The 24,387-nt window shown below is 36.3% G+C and overlaps 1 protein-coding gene across 3 annotated transcripts in view; it reads left to right on the plus strand.

Moving 5' to 3' along the window:
* Positions 1–1,137: 1,137 nt before the first annotated feature.
* Positions 1,138–24,387, plus strand: part of NIPBL (NIPBL cohesin loading factor) — a 184,713-nt gene continuing 161,463 nt past the window's right edge. For 2 of the 3 annotated variants that reach the window (XM_054583946.1, XM_054583949.1), the window contains exon 1: positions 1,138–1,466. The gene's annotated coding sequence lies outside the window, so the exon portion shown is untranslated. Of the gene's footprint in view, positions 1,467–4,432; positions 4,501–24,387 lie in introns of all 3 variants that reach the window. The other variant, XM_054583947.1, reaches the window with a different exon arrangement.

The raw sequence follows: 24,387 nt of genomic DNA on the forward strand, positions 1-24,387 counted from the left end.
TTACACAAGTAAACTTAAGAACCCTGGAAAGATAGTTATTTCACGTGTTACAATAAGACTACAGAAGCATGGTACTCTACACATAACCACATTTGTACCCCAGCCCGGTCCAGAACCTCATTGTTTCAAATGTATCGAGGAAAGCGATGTCTGAAATCGGCCCACCCGCGTGCCGCGTTCGCCGGTGGCCCGGGGCGCGCAGGCAGCTCTCCCGCACGCTCGACTCCACCCACACTAGAGGGGGGCGCGGACCGCGCGCTCCGGTCCGCCGCGGGCCAGCCACTCGCTCCAACAGCGTCGCCTACAGGCCTTTATCCCGACAATTAGGGACAGCCAAAACCACCGCCAGCAAAAAGGAGGTTCAGAAAAGACCGCTTATTTCCAGCAATAAATGCATCACAAACACGATTCCAATTCGATTCAGCTGGGACTCTTCTTCACCTCCACGGGTTGAGTTCTTACCCCGCAGAAATAATGCAGAGACGGGCGTAAAGTCTGGCCTCTCAAAAGGAGACAAGGTGTACGATACATCCATCCACCAGGCTGCAGGGATACCATTTAAAAAATGCACCGCCGCCGTCGAATCGCGGGCGTCCTCTACTTGGCCGCCCCGAGCTCGGCTCCCTAAAGCTAACGACAACCCGCTGGGGCAGCGAGCGCGGCCTGCGAGCCGGGCCGGGCCAGAGGGTCCCCCACGCACACGACCTCCGCCGAATCCGGACTGCGATCCGTTCGGCCTCCAGGAAAATAAAGACCCAGGAGAGCCGGCCTGCCCGCTCCGCAGCGAAAACGCCGCTCCGCAGGATCGACAATAAAAAGGAATATCCACAGCCGCCTCGAGGAGGAGAAGGGCGAGGAGGAGAGCCGCTGCCGCCTCGCTGCAGACCCCGGCCGGGCCCCCGGTGCCCTGCGGAACGAAGCGGCTCGGCCGAGGACGCGAGCCGAAGTGGCGGCGGCGGCGGCGGTGGCGGAAGTGGAGTGGGGAAGAGGGGGTGGTTGTTAGTGTTTGGCGCCGGTGGAGGGAGTCATTCCTGCAGCTGCACTTCCGGTCGGCATTTTGTTCTGAGAGGGAGAGACGGAACGAGAGAGAGAGACACACAGGGCTCCTTCCCCCCCCGCCCTCCCCCCCCTCCCTCCGTCGGTACCGACTCTCCCGACACCACCAAGCCGCAGGGAGGGACGCCCCCACCGACAGGAGGATTGGTTCCCGGGCCGGCGGCGATGCCCCCCCGGTAGCTCGGGCCCCTGGCCGGGTGTTTGTGAGTGTTTCTATGTGGGAGAAGGAGGAGGAGGAGGAAGAAGAAGCAGCGATTTGTCTTCTCGGCTGGTCTCCCCCCGGCTCTACATGTTCCCCGCACTGAGGAGACGGAAGAGGAGCCGTAGCCACCCCCCCTCCCGGCCCGGATTATAGTCTCTCGCCACCGCGGCCTCGGCCTCCCCTTGGATTCAGACGCCGATTCGCCCAGGTAAATTCCTGCTCTTTATTTCGGCGGCGGCGGCGGCGGCGGCGCCAGGTCCTCAGCGGCTCTCCTCCTCGCTCCCCTCCCCGCCGTTTCCTTAGCGGCCCCAGGTCTCCTCCGCGGGCGAGTCTAGAGTTCGCTCCCCTCTGGTGGCAGCCGCCCTGGTCGGTGGTGGTTTTGTACCCTCTCCCGGCCGGCTCCGGTGGCGGGGACGGCTCCTGCCGGGCGGCCGGGGAGGCGTAGGCCCGGCGGAGAGTGCAGGCCGCGGGCCAGCGGAATCTACTTGAGCTCGGGGATTAGGAGAGCTCCGGGCTGAGCGGGGCTGCTGCTGGTCGGTGACAGGCCTCGCCCGGGAGAGGAGTCGTAGCTAGTGAGGAGGCGGAAACAATACAACTAACAGCGAATGTGCCCTGGTCGTCCCCATATTTACAACTTTCCTGGTCCGGGAGTGGGGAACGTCCCAGTGAAACAAACAACCCCCCTTCTTCCCCCTGTGACCCTATGAAGGGAGGAAGTAGTTTCAGTTAGTGAGAGAAATGTAAATACTCCGACACGGATCCTGTGGTAATTCTTTCCCTGTGTAAAACTTGTTTGGACGTTGGAAAGTTAATAAAGACTTATTTTTTTTTTTTGAAGAATAGAGTCGTCCACATGAATATTTAATACAGAAAACCGTAGTATTGTAGGCACTGCATTATGTTTCCCCCCGCCAAAAAAAAAAAAAATGCTTTTATGCTGTTTGACAGTGTCTGTTGCACATGGACTTTTTTATTCAAAGACAAGTATAAAAGTACTTGACAGGTTTACCCTGCCACTTCATATTTCTATGTGTTATGTAAGGATAGTTTTAAACGACTATACATAAAATAACTCAGGTACTTCCTGCTCTAACCGTGTAGAAGCATATAAAAAGAATTTTAAATGTTTTGAGAATTGTGCTGAGATACAGGTAAAACCAATTTTCTTTAAAAGTACACAAAGTAAGTTATGCTTAAAATCCCTGGGAGGTTAAAAAAATGTGGAAGGTGCCATCCTTTCATGTCAGGGCAGATCTTCTTGAGGTCCCAGGATTGTCATTGGCTGTTTGTGCCCATGATGTTTGACTGTGTAATGAGAGAGGTGTCGTTTTAATAGGTCAAATTATCTGTAAATGCTGGAGAAAAATGTAAGTTCTATCTTAAATTCTAGTTTAAGTGTAAGTTAAGTGTTTTGAGCTTGTTTATGGAGGTGTAGATTGGTAGAAAGGAAAACAACCAATTTAAAAGTTTTCAGCCATACAAATTGCAGAGAAAAATAAATGTACCTGTGTTAGACTGTTTTGATACTTTGTATCACATCCAGTGTAAGGAAGCTTTTATTGGTTAAAATGAAGCAACACTGATTAACAAAGTCCCTTGTTTTACCTGTGGGTGGTGGTATATTGGTTCAAATTTTTTTGTCTCGTTAAATTGTCATTGTAGACTAGAGTAACTTTTCTGAAGGTTATTTTTGAGTTTAACATTCTGCGTAAAATAAATCGTACCACATTTACTGCAGACGTATGGGAAAATGTTAAAAAGAGTGAAGTTAATACAGCTGTCACGTACTAGGTATGTTTTTAATGCTATAAATCCGTGTAGTAGTCAGTAGCGTGTCCGTGATTTGTATTGGTCAGGGAGCAGTTTGAATTTTAAAAAGCCTGAAGCTCCTGCTGAGCCCCAATCCCAGCCTCCCTCCTCCCACTAATCTCCCATTCCTGTCTTTGTGCTGCCTGCTCCTGGTAGACACTGTTTGCTACTGGGCCTCAGGCCTACCCTGGGTGGGGGGCATGCGAATGGGCGCCTGCTGCGGGGAGAGAATACAGACGGGAGAAGCACTTCTCGTCTTAAGCAGAGGGTTTGGGATTTGGGGAAGCAGATAAGGGCTTCAGTATAAATGTTTAAAAGGCCCGTACGTGAACCTGTAATTGTCATTACAACTTTAATTTAAATAAAATACGGAGACACGTCAAGGGATGACCATATTTCTGTAAAAGGCAATGGGAAGGAGTTCTGCTTGCTTAGTTTTCATCAACAGAAGGAACTTTTAGAATTTTATGCTTAAAGGGAGCTTACTTAGGCAAATCTGAATCATTGTTAGGTATCTGTTTATGTGACTGGTTTTTTTCCTAGTGACTTTGGAATTAAATGAAAGTGAATTAATTATTATCAGCTCTTACTTTCCCAATTTTACATAGTTAGTAATCTCTAAGTAATAGATTTTGTGATAGCTTTTATTATGATAGCATAAATATTTCTTTAAAGTAGATTGAAAATATTTTTATTTAGTCAACTGATTAAATAGGTTATTTTTAAAGGGGAAAACATTATAAAACTCGAGTAAAACCTGAACTTTAAATTTTTGATAACTTTGTTGGAATGAGTAATTTGTGTTTCCCTAGAGATTACCAATAGTCTGCTCTATTGCCCCTGTATTGGCTGGGATAGTCACCAGTGGTTAATCTTGTATTCCCATTATTAGTTTTTTAATTCAGTAAAAGGATGCAGCCATAGTGCTCCAGTAATCTCACAATGCTAGTTATGTTATTTGGAGAAATATTTCTTAATATACCTAAAGGAAATTTCAACATTATGGTTTACTATTTTTCTTTAGTCTGCAGACTAAAAGCCATTCAATGTTTGTTTACTAGTTAAAAGCATTTTGAACCTATGCTAAGGATCATTATAATACTGTCCACCTTTAAAAAGAATAAAACTACATTTGAAGAAAGAAAAGACTTTGAGAGTCTCTTTGGAGAGGAAAAGTGAAAGTTTTCAGTATGGTAGTAAATATACTTTTGGTTTTCTTCATTGTGATCTAATAATTTCAAAAATATTATTAACAAAGCTATACCAATTCAAATGTGAAATTTTCTTTATTTGGAGCTGGACTACCCAGCTCAGATATGTATTTTTTTAGACTTCCTACACTAGTTTCATATTTAATTTTTTCAGTACCAATCCATCATCAGACTGCTATGCTGGAAACATTTGAACCTGTCTGTATTATACTTTGACATACGGTAATGTATTTTTACCTTCTCAAAATAAGATTTAAAAATTAATAATATAAGAGTATATAAAAACTAAAGAATGAGTTTTATATAATTTCATTTAACTTTCCCCACTCCATTGCTTATTAGGAAAACCATAATTTGTAAATAATTCTGAAATTTTATATATAAGATATCAGCTCCATATGAAGTGATTGGGAAGACTGAAGTATTGTAAGTAAAAAATTCCTTTTGGAGAAATGTCACTTCATTTCTGTTTATCATGCTTATTTGCCATAAAATGAGTAGAAAATTACTGACTGGGAACTTTATAGAAGTCTTGTAATTAACTGTTTAGTTGAAGGTGTTTATTTTAATACCTTGAACATACTAAGTTGGCTTTGGTGGTGATTTATGGTCTTACATAGCCTTTGAAAATCATTTAAAAATCCTCACTCCAGGATATATTTATTTGAGGGGGGGGGAGAGAGGGGAGAGAGAGAGAAAATTGAATGGTTATATGTGCCCCAACTGGGATTGAACCCACAATGTAGGTGTGTGCCCTGACCAGGGATTGAACCTGCAACATTTTGGTGCATGGGATCATGCTCCAACCGAGGCACCTGGCCAGGGCTTTAAAATGTACTTCGTAAGTAGAGTTTTCTCTATTTTTAGCAATTGTCATTTATTAGTACTCTTCGTAGTTTTTTTTTTTTGTTTTTTTTTTTTTAAGATTTTATTTATATTTAGAGGAAGGGAGGGAGAAAGAGAAAGGGTGAAACATCAGATTCTCACAGGCCCCAGCCAGGGGCCTGGCCTGCGACCCAGGCATATGCCCTGACTTGGGAATTGAACCTGTGACCTTTCGGTTCGCAGGCCTGTGCCGAGTCCACTGAGCCACAACAGCCAGGGCCATTTGTAGCTTTAAATTAGTTCTTTTTCAAGGTGACCTGAGTTACTTTATAAATATTCTCATTTCCCTGTGAAAGAAGTGACCAGCATGATTTCCACTTTTTGATGAAAAACTTGACATCAGAGGCCATGTGATTGGTATAGATTCATGAGTGAGTCAGTGGGAGAATAAGGGATTCCCTGACTCTCAATAATTTTTTATTAGATTATGTAGCTTTAAGAAATATCTGAGGTCCGGTCATGCTGCTGTGTATTGCTCAGTGTTGACACTGATACTATTTGTAACTTTTTCAGTTATCTGAGTCCAAGGTGCTTTTCCCTCTTTTTAGAGAGATTTGATATCTCTCGGTTACATTTCCCTGGTATGAAAATAGTACTTTTACATTAGAAATTACATTAGAGTGGAATTTTAGTGTTTCTAGTTGATTTAAAAACAATTTTAAACACCAGGTCTTTTAATTTAAGGGCATAATTATAATTTTAAAGGGTATTTTATGTGGTCAGAATTTTTTATCCAAGTAGGTGAAGTAATAAAATGATTTTAGATATTTATCTTATTATTGTTTTGTTTGGTATAAATCTGGAGTCAGTTTTGATGAATTGAATGAATTGAGTTTGTTATTTCATTATGTCTTAAGGCATAGTCCATTCTATTCCCAAAGTGATATTGTTAGGAGAGATTATTTTTGTTTTATCCAGCATTGTTAGCTCGATAAAATTTTAAGGGCTTATTATTTGGCAGGGATTGTGTTAAATATGTCCCCATAATATCTCATTTAAATCCTCTATGAAGCTCATGAATTAGAAACAGTTACTATGTACAATTTACAGGTGAAAAAAATGAGGGTGGAAAGGTTAGAAAATTGCTTATTTTATAATAATAGTAAATGATCAAGTGGGGGGGGTATAAAGGGACTAAATGGTAGTGGAAAAAATACAATAAAGATTAAAAAATATATTAAATGATCAGAGTTACCAAAATATGTGTTCCTAAGGGTTTAGGATTCCACATGTCTAGCTTTAGTAAAGTCTTAATATTATCCTTTGGTTGCTCATTAGATCAGTACTTTCAAGTAATGTAGTCAAGGAAATTGTTTAGGCAAAGAACTAAAGTAGAATTCAGACGACATATCATATATATGCATATACATAATGTTTTTGAAATCAGTAAATCTTTGCTGTCTTATATTTTAAATTTGAGTTGTTAAGCAATCTATGATCTTTTTACTTGTGGGTTTTTTATATTGACTTGAAATGGTCAAAGTATCTATATTCAGAAAGGGAAAGTTCATCTTTAGACAGTGATTTCATTCATAGAAATGCTTATGACCAGTTGTATAGTTGATGATGAATTTATAAAGTAATATGACTGATAATTTTTTTTAAGTTCCAGTATTTATATAAACAAAGAAATTGACCCTTTCAGAGTCATCCCCTTGAAAAGTTGTACACTTATTCCAGAGTTGTTGCCATTGTGTACAGGTTTATCGGGAATCCTTTAGCTAATACCTTTAGAACCTTTGAGATGGTCTTTTTCTTATCCTTACTGGTGAACCTTCATTTTCAGAGGTGACTTTGAATTTTAGAGAAAGCAAAAAGTAATTTAGAATTTAGTTTAAGAAAACTAAGATTTAATGAGACCTTTTTGTGTGTGTCACGCTGTGTATTAAGTGCTTTACATTTGTAATATGTATTATTACTGAGTGATTTTCATGTGCCAGAAACTGCCAGGGACTTTATAGGTATAGGTATTTGTCAGTTCTTTAAGGTATAGTATGAGTTTGGTTGTATTTATTATCCTAAGATACCTGAGAAAACTGAGGTATAGAATGATTAAGCAACTAACCCAAGGTCACACAGCTGTGGAAGAAAGTGGAGAAAGGACTCTAGAGTTAATGCTTCACCCATCAACCTTAACCATTATGTGTATCGTGATATGAACCACCTAACTACCCAATGAGGTTAGTGATAGTGTTCTCATTTTATGGACAAGGAAATTGAGGCTCATCATGTTTAAGAACCTTGTCCAGGGTGGCAAAGATAGCAGGTGTTAGAAAGGAGATTCCAACCTAAATATTTCTAATTCTAAAAACTTTTTACCATTTTGCCACACAGAGTAGGCTTGGTTATAGGTATGTGAGATTGTTTTTCTTGTGTAACTTACAAAGAGATCATGAAGATAATTTAAAAACAGGAATTCTAACATGTTTTGCCATCTTACATGTGTGTAACATATCATTTAACATAAATATACCAAACTCTTAAAGTTTTCTGTGGTATATATTTGCCTTTGGGCAGAAAGGAAAAATTTTTTCAGTATGCAGAAACATGAAATTAGCAACATTAATTAACTTATTTATTAAAAATTTTTTTTATGCTTTTACATCTCCTCAGAAATTCAGGACCTCTGTCATTATTTTTGAAATGCTGGATTTCTTTTTGTTAGAGTTAACATATTTGGGTCACTTACACTTCTCAGTTCTTTAGTCTCGTGCTGATGAAATGCATACTTGTTTTTGATATGAGTACTGTCTTTTAAAAAATAGTTATTCTAGATACCTTAACAGTGCTTGAAACACTAATGAATTATTAAAAACAATAGTTTACTCTAAAAATATTAATCTTTGTGACAGTATATTTAATTTTTTTATTTGCAAAACAAAAATGTCCTTGAAATTAATCCTAGCAAGGCAATACATCACTGAGTTTTCTTAAGCCCTGTTCCTTGCCACCCCTTTCAGGATTTAAAATCACTTTTAGTTATCCTTATCTGATAGAATTGTGGGTTGCCAATTTTCATCTAAAGAAATTGATCATCTGAACATAGGCTATGTGTAGTTTAGTTTTTCCTTGGTAATGACCAACTGAAAAAATGTAATGGCCTAAAAGCTACTGTTACCATTCTTTCCATTTTTAGACAAGAATTAGGAATCCAGTATTTAATTCTACTAATCTTTTTACCCTTTTTCTTTCCCTTTTTATATGTGTCTTCCTTTTTCTGTCAATGTCCATACAGTCTTTATCTCCTCCTAAGCAAATTTTTACATAGCATGGTAAGTATAGGTGTTGTTAGTGTGCATGGTCCTACAATGCATTACTTGAACAACACTTTTTTGAACTTAGTTGATTCACTTATACAATACATACTTTTTTTAATAAATAGGTTTTCCTTGATGAAACCTAGAGCAATTTGAAAGGCCTCAAATTCTGAGATCTTTGTAATTTCAAAATGTTGCTGGTGAAAAAACATTGACATAAAGTATGAACATTATATTTGTATAGCATTCCTACTTTCTTCTATAAACATGTGTTACATCTCAAAATACCAAGTCAAGGACTAGAAATTTTTTTTAAAGAGAAAGCACGGTCTTTTTTGTGAAAGTTTCTCTGGTCATTCCATTTTGTAACATTTGTCACTGTATTACTTGTATCTCTTGATAAAATAAATTACTCCTATGTCTGTCAGCTGTACTAAACCACCAGTCTTTATAGTAGAGTGTATTTCTGTCTGTGACACCATCATAGTGTTTGTCCTGTGTTGTAGTTATTCAGTACATTTTTGTTGAATTGATTAATTGGAATTAACCTATATTATATTTCTTAGGGCTCTATTTCTATATCTAAGATTTGTGAGGGCAATTATAGTTTTGTTTAATTTCAAAATATATTTTTGGAAATAGATTATGACCTTGAGGCTTATTTTTGGGTGAGAGTATTTTATTTGTATACATCCTTAACAGTACATATATAACATAACTTTTGTATCAAAATAAATCAAAGTAAAATTTAAAACAATTCCTTTAGCTGTTGGTAAGGATTGTATTGTTTTGGTCACTTGGGCAGTAGAATTGGAAGTAAGATATAGGGGTTTTTTGCAAAAGGGAAGTTATCTACTTCTTTGTTTTTAGCTTGAGATTGATTTATTACAGTTTTTATTTTCTTTGCTAATTTAGGTATTATGTATAATACTGTAGGTAAGTTAACTATAGTAAGAAATATACTACAGCACATTAAAAATGCTATTCAACTAAAATAATATGTGTTAATTTTTTTGTAATTTAAGGCTTATTGAGGTGTAATTTACACAGTAAAATTCTCTGTTTTAGATTTATAGTTTGATGAGTTTTGGCAAACATACAGTCTTGCAACCAGCACCACAATCAAGACATAGAATATTTCTATCACTCCAAAAAGGTCCCTTATGTCCTTTTGTAATCAGTGTCCTATACCTATTCTAGCCCCTGGCAACCAGATCTAATTTCTGTACCAGCAGTTTTGTCTTTTCTAGACTGTCATATAAATGGAATCATATAGAATGTAGGCTTCTGTATCGGATGTGATTCGCTTAGAATAAGGGTTGTGAGAGTCATCCATGTTGTTGCGTGTATTAGTAGTTTATTGGTGACTGAATTTTGACACTAATACATTCTTTATCTTTGATAATACTGTTTATCAAAAATACTTTGAACGGCTTTAGATATTTCTTTGTGGCTGCTTTATTTTGGACATAATTTTACTTTCTCATTTTTACCACTACAATAGTCTTATAATTGATGTTATTAAGTGGCATTTATTTGTATTAGTTACTTTTGATAGTTTAGATGCTCTACAAAGCAGGTAAACCAGACACTTCCCTCTTTTCCATCATAATTAAAGTAGGTAGCATCACATAGTTGGAACATTAGAGCACCTAGAAACTGAAACAGGAAATGAGGGATGGTACAATAATAGCTTACCAAAGATTGTGTTTACATTTTGCTTTAAGTTTAATGCTTGTTTTTTATACTAAATATAGAACATAGGTTATTCGGAATAACAGTTACCACCTCTCTTCTAATGCTTCATGTTAGAGAAGCAGTGCTGTCTATTTCAAGTTCAGGGCAGATAACAGGAAAGGGGCCAGTTTATTTTACTATCCAGGCCCCACCCCATCCCCTAACACTTTTGAAACAGCTTTCTTTCTTAAATTCAGGGATATATCAGTCTCTTCTTATTCTTCCTCTATGTATTTGGCCTCTCATTTGTAGACTCTTGCCATTCTTCCCTTTGCATGCTCTTGAATACTGGTATTCCCAGATGGTTTTTCAGCTTTTCTTCTTTTCTCTCTTCCCATTGATCTCATCTATTCACATGACTTTTTACTTGCTTACTACCTGTGTGCTGATGACTCACAAATTTATTTCCAGGATATATTTCTCTTCTGAGACAGATCCAACAGTCTACCAGGCACCTCCTGATGTTCCATAAATACTATAAATTCGAAAACATATAAATCTGAACTCATCCTTCAGTTCTTTCCCTACTTTTACCCGTCTACCCCAAAGGAAAGAAAACTATTCTTACGACTGTGTGAAGTAGGTTAATGTTTCCACTATCATCAGCTTAGTTGCCTAAACTAGAAACTTGGAGATAATGCTTGACCCTTCCCCTTTACTGTACTGCCAATCCAATTGTTCACCAGTCCTGACATTCATAACACCTCCCTGAAAATCACTTGAACCCAGTCCTCCTCTACTGTTTGATTCTGAGAGTAGGCATGCACATAAAATTTGTCAAATGAAATTGTTCCTAGCATTTTAAGAAAGATTTAGAGGTAATTGTAAACAAAATGTATTTAGTGTTAGGATACTTTTTGTTCATATACTTGGGCTCTGGTATTTAAAATTAAAGTGAAATCTTTAGTAACATTTCTGCTTTATAACCTAAATGTGACTGACTGTCTTCTGTACACAATTCCATTATATCAAATCTAGGGCTTCCTACTCACTGCCTAGTATATCAACTAGAACAGTTTGAACTCAGGCTTTATCTTTCCATACCTTACTTTTAGACTACTACATTTCATGGATGTGTGCATTCATTTCAATATTGTGTGCTTATATGTTCAGGAGCAGAGTCTGAATTGAGAAGAAAATGGGAAGTGGAGGGGGAAAGGACAAGGAAAGCCTTTTAATTGACTTTCCTATTCTGTGGAAACAAGTTCACTTCAATGACATTTTCACTTTTCTTGCAGATAACAAAAAGCTAAAGAAACAAATGCAGTGGAATATGATACCATTCAGTTGCTAGGAATGCATATTCTTTTAATGGCAAGAGCCAGATATGTTGTAACTGTATTACTTGTTTGTGAATTTGGAAGTTATTGCTCATGGCTTTGTATAACCTTACAGTGTTGCTTCTTTAGAATAAGAAATTATTCCTTTTACTCCCAGTTTGAACAAAACGGCCTGCTTAGAGTTATTGGTTTAAATAACCTGAATATCTCTTGTGTGGAGGGCATCTTAAAATGTGATGCTATCTTGGAAAACAAAGTAAATGTTTTCTTCACTGTATCTAGAGTTTATAACTAAAGAAATAATAGGTGCTGTATTTTGCCCTGGTGCTAATTACCATGTTTTTGAGAAGGTGGGATCAATTCAGAGGCCTTTTACAAAGGCTGATGGGAGAATTCTGCCTGGGTATTGAGTCTCTGTGGTGGCTTGCACATAAGTAAGTACTTAACAAACAATTATTGAATATATAAATTTGTATTTCAGTTTTGGGATATAGGGCAAATTGGAGTGATAGAAATAGGTGGGGTTTGCTAAATACTGAGCAACTTTTATAAAAGAAGGAAAACATGAAGCCCAGAAAAGATAAGATAATACAGCATTTAAAGCAAAGAATTAGTTAATTACTTTTATTTGGACAGTTGGGTTTGCTTAGGTGGGTAAGAGAAAGATCTATGTATTCTTTTATTCCCACTCCAGCTTTGTTGGGCTTCCATTCACTGCTAAGGGACAAGTTTGTAGGACCAGGGCTAAAGTGACCTGCATAATCCAGATATGCATATTGGGAATTGGGAGGTGTTGATGGGAAAGGGAGAGAGGTATTACAGTTCCTCAGTCTTTTCCAGTTATTCATGGTTTGTAGTGTATGTCATAGTGCCATTGCATGTCCTAAAACTAGAATTTAAAATGACTTATAATTTATAAGTTTGTGACTGTTCTAGAATGAGGTATCTGAATCTCTAATGTTTTATCTAACCGTTGAGCCATGTTGCCACCTACACTAATTATTATGGTTTTATTGATTCTGATGTTTTCAACTAGAAGAGAGCCACCAAAATTTTAGTATTTTCAATAAAATTTTATAGTTTAGCAACTCTCCATTCCTATAGTTTTCTGGTATCTGAAGTAAGGCTAAATTGTATAATTTAGAGCTTAAATTTTTTTAAGAACCTCCAAGTTAAAGACTTTTTCTTTTTTCTTCAGTTATAGAATGTGGAGAAAAACTGCATGCTTTTTGGAAGGTAGAAAAAAATTAGATAAATGAAAGAAGGGAGTAGTTCCTAGTGATATAGTTGTAGGTAAGGGAGCATCAGCCTGCAGGGAAGAATAAGTGGTAAGTAGATTCTAGATTGGAACAGACTAAAAAAGAAATATCAATTTTTACATAGATGCTATTACTTAATCTGAATATTTGACATATGAAACATCTAGCATGATGTAGACATGGCCATGATCCACATGATTCAGTCTCTTGTTCACCAGACATTGAGTGTTTTCTTCATGTCTGGACCTGTAAGACATTAGAAGTGGCAAAATAAAAGACTCCAGCATTGCCTTCAAGGATCTTACAGCCTAATATAGACAAATAAACAAAGATTGTGTTACATTATCCAGATTAACAAAAAAGGTACAGTAGGAGTACTAGGGCTCTGGTGGGAGGGGGGTGACGACACCTAATTTAGACTAGAGATAGTATGTGAACCAAGTGTTGTAGTCCCTTAATTAGACTTAGGAACCTGGGGCAACAGTTGAGTATTGGAAAACTGCAGATGCTTAAATTATTGGAACACAGGGCTGGAAAAGGAGTGTACCAAGACGTTTGAAACCACAGAGAGGAACGAGTTCAAATTATCAAGGAATGAATATGCCTTTAAGTATTCTGCATTTTATTTTAAAGGCATTGGGGAACCAAGAAACAAATTATTTAGTAATGCAGTATATTTTTGTATTTGAAAAGTATTTTTTGGCAGCAAAATAGACATTAGATAGTAGGCAGAAAAAATGGAGACAAGGGAGGCTGTTTAGGAATTGATGAGATATTCAATAAAGACACTGTGAATGTGGAAGAGAAGCTCATAACATATTAAGAAATTAGCCTGAATACAGTTTGGTGTTTTTATGTAGGTAGGTTGGGTAATGAAGAATGAAGAGAGGCAAGGATGCCTTCTTGGCTCTCAAGTTTAATACCTCTGGGACTTGGAATATGGAGGTTCCATTCTTTAGGATTAGGAATATAGGAGGAGAAGGTTATAAGAATTGGACAGGAGGGGTGTGAAGAAGGGAGGGAAGTTATACTACAGTTTTAGGCATGTTGAATTTAAACGAAGTATGGGACATAGAGGTGTATGGTGAACACATGATTTAAATACTTCAGGTTGTCTGAGCTAAGAAGACATTAGTCTTTTCTTTGGCAAAGCGTATAGTTATGAAGTGGTTTATTAGAGGATTATTTTTATCACAAGATATTTCTAAATCTGTGTTGACTTTTTAAAAGGCTGTATGAAGTTGAACTTTAAAACCATGTTGAAATCCTAGGTTTCCTTTATTACCTCAACTAAGAAAGTCCATAATAATATTCAGTTTATTATTAGAGTTCTGGTATTGATACACAAATTAGAATTAGCATATAGCTTTTAAAGCTGATGTAAGGAAAGTTACTTTGGCTGTCTATGAATAAGAATACAATCTACCAAAAACCGTATCACTACGCATTTTGGATGGGCCGGATATTAAAATTTAGTGGTTCGGTCAAATTGTTTTAAATAACTAATGGTTAATTGGAAATTACTTTCAAGGCTGACTTAGAAGACCTCCTCAAACAGTCTTAAATCAGGGCTGAAAGTGGTGTGGTAGATATTATGTGTTTAAAAAAATAAATCTCATTTGATTTAGATTACCAGAATATAATAATACCATTTTCCCCCATGAGGCTTTGTTTTCCAGTATATTGACAATAGTGGTATAAATTTAGAATAACAAAATGAATGTTCTTGTACAACTATTTTCTGTTGTACGTGGCTGTTCCTAGAACCTTCCTAGTGTATGTTTATCTAGCTTATTCTGAAGACTGCCCCTTTGTTAGTTTTACACGAAATTCATTTACAAACTGCAGTCGTTTATTGAGAACTATGTTACTTTGCTCATGAGAGATTATCTTTACAAATGCAATTAAAGGTCTTTTAACTTTTAAAGATTTTTAAAATTTTATTTTTTATTTACAGTTTACATTCAGTGTTATCTTGTGTTTCAGATGTGCAGCATATTTGTTAGACAACCATATACTTTATAAACACTGCCGGTAGTTCAAGTACCCACCTGGCATCATATATAATCATGAACAATATTATTGACTATATATATTTTCTATGCTGTACTTTGCATCCCTGTGATTGTTTTGTAGCTGCCAATTTGTACTTCTCGATTCCTTCACCTTTTTCACTCAGTCCCCCAACCTCGCTCTCTTCTGGCACCCATCTGTCTGATCTCTGTATCTCTGAGTCTGTTTCTATTTTGTTTGTTTATATTTTTCTTTAGATCTCAGTGAATAAGTGAAATCATATGATATTTATCTTTCTCTGGCTGAGTTATTTCACCTAGCACCTAGGTCCATGCATGTTGTTGCAAATAGTAGGAGTTCATCCTTTTTTATGGCAGAGTAATATTCCACTGCCTATATCTATATCTATATCTGTAGACACACATACCCACCCACCCACCCTCTACTTTTTTTATCCATTCATTTATCGATGGGCACTTGGGTTGCTTCCATGTCTTGGCTATTATAAGTAATGCTGCAGTGAACGTAGAGGTGCATGTATTCTTTCAAATTAGTATTTTAGGGGGTTTTTGGTGCATATACACAGAAGTGGAATTGCTGGGTCATAAGGCAGTTTCATTTTTAATTTTTTGAGGAACCTCCCTACTGTTTTTCATAGTGACTGCACCAGTCTGCATTCCCAATAACAGGGTTCCCTTTTTTCCACATTCCCCATCAACACTTGTTTGTTGATTTATTGATGATAGCTATTCTGACAGGTGTATGGTGATGTCTCATTATGGTTTTAATTTGCATTTATCTGATGATTAGTGATATTGAGCATCTTTTCATATGTCGGCTGTTTGTAAGTCTTCTTTGGAGAAATGTCTACTCTGGTCCTTTGCCCACTTTTTAATTGGTTTTTTTTTTTTGTTTGTTTTTTGGGGTGTTGAGTTGTCTATAAGTTCTTTAGAAGTTTTGGATATTGACCCCTTAATCAGATGTATCATTGGCGAGTATGTTCTCCATTCAGTGGGCTGTCTTTTTGTTTAGTTGGTGGTCTCCTTTGCTGTGCAAAACCTTTTAGTTTTTACTTATTTTTTATTTTGTTTCCCTTACTTACTTTTTATTTTGTTACTCTTGACTGAGAAGATGTGTCAGGAAAAACTGTTGCTAAGAGAAATACCAGAGATTTCACTACCCATGCTTTCCTTCTAGGATTTTTATGGTTTTGAGTCTTATATTTAAGTTTTTAATACATTTTGAGTTTATTCTTGCATATGATGTAAGAAGGTTGTCTAGTTTTATTTTTTTGCATGTATTTGTTCTGTTTTCCCAGTACCATTTATTGAGTAGACTGTCTTTACTCCACTGTATGTTTTTACCTCTTTTGCCATATATATATATATATATATATATATATATATGGCAAATTAATAAAATAAAACGATTTTATTTATTTAATTTTAGAGAGGGGAAGGGAGGGAGAGAGGGTAACATCAGTGTGTGGTTGCCTCTCACACAACCCCTACTGGAACTGAACCTGACTAGGAACCGAACCAGAGACCTTTTGGTCCTCAGGCCGGCACCCCGTCCACTGAGCCACACCAGCCAGGGCTCCTTTGCCATATGTTAATTGACCATATAGGTGTGAATTTGTTTCTGGGCTTTCTAGTCTGTTCCACTGATCCCTGTATGTGTTCTTATGCCAGTACCACAGTGTTTCGATTACTATGGTCTTATAGTATAGTTTGATATTAGATAGTGTAATATGAGGTTTACTTTTAGAATAATTAAATTAGGAATGGCAGTAGCTTTTCAAAAGCTCCTGTGCCCAAGATTAAAATTTATCAAAAATAATTGATCAGTTGTCATAATGTCAAAATGAAAATAAATGCTTTCCTAGGATTTAAGTATATCTAAGTAAACGTACTTTTTGGTTTTGTTTTTTGGTTCAAGAGGTGGCACATTGTAATTACCTAGGGAATTGTTTCAAACTATAATCCTTTTCTGGAGATGTAAGGTCAGTTAATAAGTTAGCCAGTTTCTTAGGCTATTTAATCATTCCATGAGAGTTAATTGAATGACTGCTGTTTGCTCAGCAATGAAGCCTAGGCATTCAATGCTCATACTTTTTTTCATCTTCTTTTATAAATTTTACATGCTGCTTAAAAGATCCATCTATTTTTCCTATTCCTTAAAAACATTATCTGTGAGACATAAAGGAGCAAGGAACCACTGTGAGTGGAGTTATTAGTGTATTAGAGTTAAAAATAGAGGTAGAATGGAGAGATGTGTTGAGTTCTGAGGAATAGAGGGTAGTTGCTGGATACTAGAGAGGACCTACTAGATTTGAGGAGAGAAGTTAGAGTAGCAGATACTATAAATGAATTTGACAAAAGACGTAAAAAAAAAAAATTGAAGTAAAAATAATCAAATACCAATTTGCAACAGTACTTAGAATAAAATAAAAAATTAGGAACTGATTGTTCTGTTCCTAGGAGTGGCTTATGTTTAAAAAGTTTACTCAAAAATCGAATTGCACTACCTTGTATATTTTGAATACCCACTGCTTAAGAATAACATGTAAAATGCTTGGAAGTGTGCTGTACATTTAGAGTAAGTTCTCAGCAAATATTTGTTATTTTCATTAGTTGACAGTTATCTTACTGTGATTTGATCATAAAGACACCTTTTGATTTCTAAATTAAAATCTTCTAATTTGTGACATTTACAGTGAATTATTACAAAGAAAGATACAAAAAGTAAAGAAAAAGTAATCAGCTCAAGTTAATCTGGTATCGATCTACTTCTATTTCTTCATAACATAATTTGACTATATGCCCTAGATCTGATAAAGTACCCAAATAATAACTTTGTGCAAGGAGTTTGATTTACTTCATCTCTGATATCTAAAATTAATTATTTCTCCAAAGTTGTACTGGATTGTTACATATGACAGCACATACACATTGTATATATTCAGTATATACAAATTATCTACTATAAAACAACTCATTTTATATTTTTCTGCTTCACACCTTTACTCAAAAACTTTACCTTTTTTTCTCCATCTATTCACATCTTACCTTCTTTGATTTTATGTTTTTTGGTGGTGATGGAGTGAAGGTTAGCATATCTATAGTTAGGTTATAGAAGGTTAGTCATCTATAGTTTTTTTTTTTAACCTTATAATACTTTCTCCTTTTCTTCTTGCCACAATTCATGTGATCTCTTTTCTAATCATACCTGTGTGTAGGAGTTAGTTATATAAGTTATAAATTGTCTTACCACATTTTCTTATTGTACATCAAGCTATGTTTTATTTTGTTTCATTTTCACTTCTTTTTCCTGTTGTCTCTTCAATCAGATTATAAACTCTTCGAGGGCAGGTTCTGCCTGTGGTTCCTGGTAAAGTGTTTTGCCTAGAGCAGGCTCTTAGCAAGTGTTTGCTGATAACTTATGTGGCTCATCTGAACTAGTTTGAAAAAACTCACATTTTCACAAACTATAAAATTCACTTTTTTGAAGTGGAAATGGTAAAATTCAGTGGTTTTTAAGTATTGTCTCAAAGTTTTGCAACCATCATCACTATGTAGTTTCAGAACACTTTCATCACTCAAAAAAGGAACCACCCCCACCCTGCCCCAGGCTCATTAACCAGCACTCCCCATTCTTCCCTCCCCCCCAGCTCTTGGCAGTCACTAATCTACGTTTTATTGCTGTGAATTTTTTTTTTTTTAATTCATATAAGTAGAATTATATAGTGTGTCCTTTTTGTACCTGGCTTCTTTCACTTGGTCATCCATGTTGTAGCATATATCAGTACCTCATTCCTTTTTATCACCAAATAATATGCCACTGTATTAATGTACCACATTGCACCTAACTTTTTTTTTCCAATTCTGAACTTTAATGGTCAAGTACAAAATATTGCTTTCTCTTTTTGTGAAGTTACTTTGTGTTCATAGATAATAATCAAACCCATATAGAGGTATTGGCAATAAAACAAAGACAATTTGTTCTTTATTTCCAAGTCTCTGGTTATATTTTGCTTGCTTGTTTGTTCTGTTGATTAGACTCCACTTACAGGTGAAATCATATGGTGTTTGTCTTTTACTGCCTGGCTTAACTCACTTAGCACAATGCTTTCCAGAGCCATCTATGCTGTTGCAAAGGGTAGGAGCTCCTTCTTTCTTTCTGCTGTGTAGTATTCCATTGTGTAAATGTACCATAGTTTTTTGTTCCACTTATTTACTGATAGGCACTTAGGTTGCTTCAAACACTTGGCTATAGTAAATTGTGCTACTGTGAACATCAGTGCACCTAACTTTTGCCAGTTGATGGACATTTGATTGTTTTCACCTTTTGGCTGTTGTGAGTAATGCTGCTATAAACATTTGTGCACAGGTTTTAGTGTGGACACATGTTTTCAGTTTCTCTGGGTAGATACATAGGAGTGAAAATTTCTAGGTCATTTGCTTATGTGTAACTCTTTGAGGACCTGACAAACTGTTTTCCAAAGAGGCTACATGGTTTTTACATTTCCATTATTATGTTAGAGAATTACAGTTTCTTCACATCCTTGCCAGTATGTGTTGTCAGAAGAGTATAGCCATCCTAGTGTGTGTCCAGTATGTCCTTCTGGCTTTGATTTGCATTTCTCTAATGACTAATGATATTGAGCATCTTTTCATGTGTTTATTGGTAATTTATATTTCTTCTTTGGAAAAATGTCCATTCTAATCTTCTTACAATTCTTTAATTGTAAGTTTTTAATTTTCTAAATACAAGTCCCTTACCAGGTATGATTCACAAATATTTGCTCCTTTCTGTGAGGTTCTTCATTTTCTTGATAGTGTTACTTGAGGCACAAAACTTTTCATCTTGATAATGTCTGATTTATTTTTTTTCCCCTTTGGTTGCTTGTGCTTTTGATGTCATGTTTAAGAAACCATAGCCTAATCCAAGGTCATGAAGATTTACACCTTTATCTAATATTTGCTCTTAAATGTCAGGTTACATAATTTTTTACATAGGATTTGAGGTATGGATTCAACTTCATTCTTCTACATGTGACTCTCCATTTGTGACATCACCATTTATTGAAAAGACTTTTATCATTGAATGTGGTCTTGGCACCCTTGTTAAAAATCAGTTGAGTGAAATATAAGAATTTATTTCTGGACTCTCAATTTTATTCCATCTATCTATGTGTCTGACCTTATACCAGTACCATACTGTCTTGATTACTGTAGCTTTGTAGTAAGATTTGAAAATGGGAAGCACAAGTCCTCCAACTTGTTCTTTTTCAAGATTGTGTTGGTATTCTGGTTTTCTTGAATTTTCATGTGAACTTTAGGATCAGCGTGCCCATTTGTGCAAAATAGGGAGCTGTAATTTTGATAGGGATTATGTTGAATCTATAGATTAATTTGGGGAGTATTGCCATCTTAAGTCTTCCAATCCATGAACATGGGGTGCCTTTCATTTCATTTTCAGGCCTTAGTTTTTTTCACTGAAAATATTTTGTAGTGTACAAGTTTTACAAATTTCTTTTGTTAAATTTCTTCCTATACATTTTGTTCTTTTTGGTGATATCGAAAATGGACTTGTTTTCTTAATTTCATTTTCAGATTATTCATTGCTATTATATTTTAGTACTATCCAAAATGGAATTGTTTTCTTAATTTCATTTTCAGATTGTTCATTGCTATTGTATTTTAATACTATTGACTGTTTAAAAATTTTTGCTCTGGCTGGTGAGAATCAATAGATTGAGTGCTGGCCTGCAAAAAGAAAATTCACTGGTTTGATTCCCAGTCAGGGCACATGCCTGGGTTGTGGGGCAGGACCCCATTTGGGGGTATGTGAGAGGCAACAGATAGATGGTTCTCTCCCTTCCGCCTCCTCTTTAAAAATAAATTAATTAACTTTTAGAGAGGGGAAGGGAGGGAAAAAACATTCATGTGTCAGAGACACACTGATTGATCAATCAGTTGCCACTCATACACCCCCAGCTGGGGACCTGGCCCACAACCCAGGCATGTCCCCTGACCAGGAATCAAACTGGCGACATTTTGGCTTGCAGAACAATGCCCAACCCACTGAGCCATACCAGTCATAAAAATTAATTTTTATGTATTGATCTTGTATCCTGCAACCTTGCTGAACTACTTTATTAGTTCTAATTTATACTCCCTTTTTCCTAAGGACAGCTTATGTTTGTTTTTCAGTAAGATTCTGCCCTTCTCCAGCCTTTGAAATATTTACTACATGCCAACAGTAGTTACAGGATAGAATTTTTCGTATTTGTTCAGTCCTTTGTGACTTAAAAAACCTCGTGCACATACGAAAAGTAAGATTAGACAGTTCAAAAGAAAAGTCGTGGCCACATTATGTCAAATTTTCATTTAGTGCTCTCTGGACATTAGCATTGGATTAAAAATTGAGGAATTGTGACTTAGTATGTAAAGCAGTAAGTATGCCTTACCTATGGTAAGGGCCATCTCAAATGTTTGTTGCAGGACTAAATAAATGCCTATGCTAAGTGTATGTGTATATGGATTCAATGTAACTTCTGTTGGTCAGTAATTTCTAAAGTCTTTATCTTACACTGGTCAGTAACTTATTTTCTGTAATCTGTGTGGAAAGCTTGAATTGTCCAGGGGGAATAAAAATAATGATTAAGCAAGGAGGGTAAGAGGGAATTAGGAACAGAAGGAAGAGAGACAAGGAGGCAAAATTAACAGCTTCAATTTTGGTAATACAGATAATATTATGATTTAAATAGGTATATCTGCTGATGGGGGCCAAAAGAAGAAACAGTGATAATGGATTATTATTACTCAAGTTCAAGTTTCTGTTTTTTAATCTAAGTCAGAATTGAACCTAAAATCGAATCAGTGCCAGTAGCAATTAGGAAAATGAAGAGATGCTATATTTGGCATTTGATGGGTTCTCTTGATCATCAAAGATTAAGTGCAAAAGTACCCTAAAAAGCGCTTATTTAATAAGTTTTAGCTTCCATTCTCATTAATGTTGTTTTTATCACTAACCTTCACGTATTATAATAAATATAAAAATAGGTAGGGTAGTTTGCCCTGCTCCCCTTTTAGTTTTTTTAATCCTCATCCAAGGATGTGTTTATTGGCTTGAGAGAGACAGACAGACAGACAGACATCAGTGTGAGAGAGAAACATCAGTTGGCTGCCTCCAGTATGTGCTCTGATGGGGAGTCGAGCCTGCAAACCTTTTGGTGCATGGATGGCACTCCAGCCATCTGAGCCACCCATCCAGGGTCCTGCCCCCCATTATTTAAAAAAAAAAAAAAAGGAAAAAAAAAGAACATTTATCAAAAGTTTTCTGTATAGGGTGGGGCAAAAGTAGCTTCACAGTTCACATAGAAAATAATGCAATAATTAATAATAATACAAAGATACTTAGTGTTTCATGTAGTCACAACTATAAACCTACTTTTGCCCCACCCTGTGTTTTCTATTTAACACTCAGGGGAAAAAAACAAAACAAAAAATCATGGGGTAGATATTATTTGCATTTCACAGGTGAGAAAATTGAAATTTAGGAAGTCAGGGTTATATAGCTTGAAAAAGGAGGAAGGAGAATTGGAACCCAAGTTTGTTTCATTCTAAAAAACTGGTTTTGAACTCTTTTTATTTTTTATTTTTAAGATTTTGCTTACTTATTTTTAGAGAGAGGGGAAAGGAGGGAGAAAGGAAGAGAAACATTGATGTGTGAGAGAAACATCAATTGGTTGCCTCTTGCACCACCCTAGCCCCAGCCAGGATGGGCTGCAACCCATGCACATGCCCTGACTGGGAAATTGAACCCTTGACCTTCTGCTTTGCTTGACAGCTATCAACCAACTGAGCCACACTGGTCAGGGTTGAACTCTTAATCTCTTTATTCGTACTGCTTCTCCACTTCTTTGAAGAGCTTACACACAGATTGATATTATATGTAGTACTCTTTGGATCCTTAAACTATAAAATAGTATGAAATAAATTTAAAGGAGAATTTTAAAATTGAATTTTTATTTTACCTTAGAAAAATCTCAAGTCTTTGCTTTTGAAAATCAAATAAAGTATTTGACCATTCTTTTAATGTTGCTCATGGTTTCCCAGTTGTCATGGTTTCAAACATTTCCTTGGTGTTCTCACTTTGGAAAGTTGGCTATTGAAACTCAGTGGAGTCAGGCATTGGGTCCAGAAGCTAATAGACACATTAAAAGAGAGTCCTGGGAGAGCTCCTTGATTAATTTTAGGACAAGAAGTTACAGCTTAAAGAGAGGGTTGGTAAAAGGTGAGAGGAGTAAAATAACTCTTTAAGTTTTATTCTCTATGTTGAACATTTGTTTTACCTTAGATTTTACCAGCATAAAAAAATAGCAAGTACAATGGAATTGCCTTATAGGTACTTAAAAAATTAATATGTATTGTATTTCTTTTCAGTTGATCCTCTGTGAATGTTTTATATCATTTGCTTGTTCTGTGTTATACCTTCCTAGGGGAGTCTCTCTTTCAGAGAAAACATTTGTATTGAGTTTTGAACAGAAGGATTTTGTAGAAAGAAATTTAGCTGAAAGAAACCATGCAGCACTTTGGATAGTGTTGTGCCCTTTTAAAAATGGTAACTTTAAATTAATTGATAATGAACTACCTCCAAAAGATTGTTTTCTAAAACTTGGGTCAGAGACATATTTGGCTTCTGATTCTGTGAACTTTTTTCAATTTTAAACCTAAGTTTCCCTTTCTTTGATTGTTTTTTCATTTCAGGATACCTCTTTTTTTTTCTTCGTTCATCAATAACTGCAAGTCTCTTTCTTCATGCCCTTGAGAACATTCCTTCCAGTGTATTTTAATTCTTACTTTTTATAGTTTACGGCCAACGTGAATTAAGGCTTTCTCTCTGAGTTACTCAGTATTACTTTTTAAATATACACAGTTTAAAATCCTGGTAGTACTCAAATAAGATCAATGCTAGATTGTATCATCAGAGACTTTGCTGATAGAACTGGTGTAGTTTTCAGTACCTTTTTGGGGGGGTATTATGACAGCCTAGTGATTCTTAATGCCTTAGTTGATGAATAACTTTATCACTTCTTATACTTTGTTTATAGAATCTAGAAGGAGCTAAACAGAAAGTTCTTTGTGTTTCTTCTTTGTGGTTTAGAAAACAGAAAAATTCTTTATTTACTAATACCTTTAATTGACTTATTCGTAATGATGATGATAGTAGTAATAGCAATAATGGCTAATACAGGGTGGGGCAAAAGTACGTTTACACTTTTCCGTATGGAAGATAAAACAATAGTTAATAAATAGTAGTACAAGAATAAACTGTTTTGCATACTCAAAACTATAACCCTACTTTTGCCCCCCCGCCATGTATTTATTGAGCTCGCTATTTCCAATCTTGGCGTTATTTAATCCTTGCTGCAGTCCTTTGGTGTATACCTATGTTATTCCTACTCTACAAATGCTTAAAGTGAATGTGACTCCCTCAGGAGATAAAAGAGAAATCCTGTAAGCACTTCAAAGTTGGCATAATTAAAATGAACACGGGCTCCCTCTAAATTCAGTTAGACTCTAAGCTCCTTGAGGTCCAGAACTTAATATCCTATTCAGATTTATTGCTTTATTTCTATTTTCTAACATAGGATTTGAGTATTACACAAGT

The sequence above is a fragment of the Pteronotus mesoamericanus genome, unplaced genomic scaffold, assembly GCF_021234165.1.
Source record: "Pteronotus mesoamericanus isolate MK-2021 breed Mesoamerican mustached bat unplaced genomic scaffold, CSHL_Meso_final contig_75, whole genome shotgun sequence".
NCBI lineage: Eukaryota > Metazoa > Chordata > Mammalia > Chiroptera > Mormoopidae > Pteronotus > Pteronotus mesoamericanus.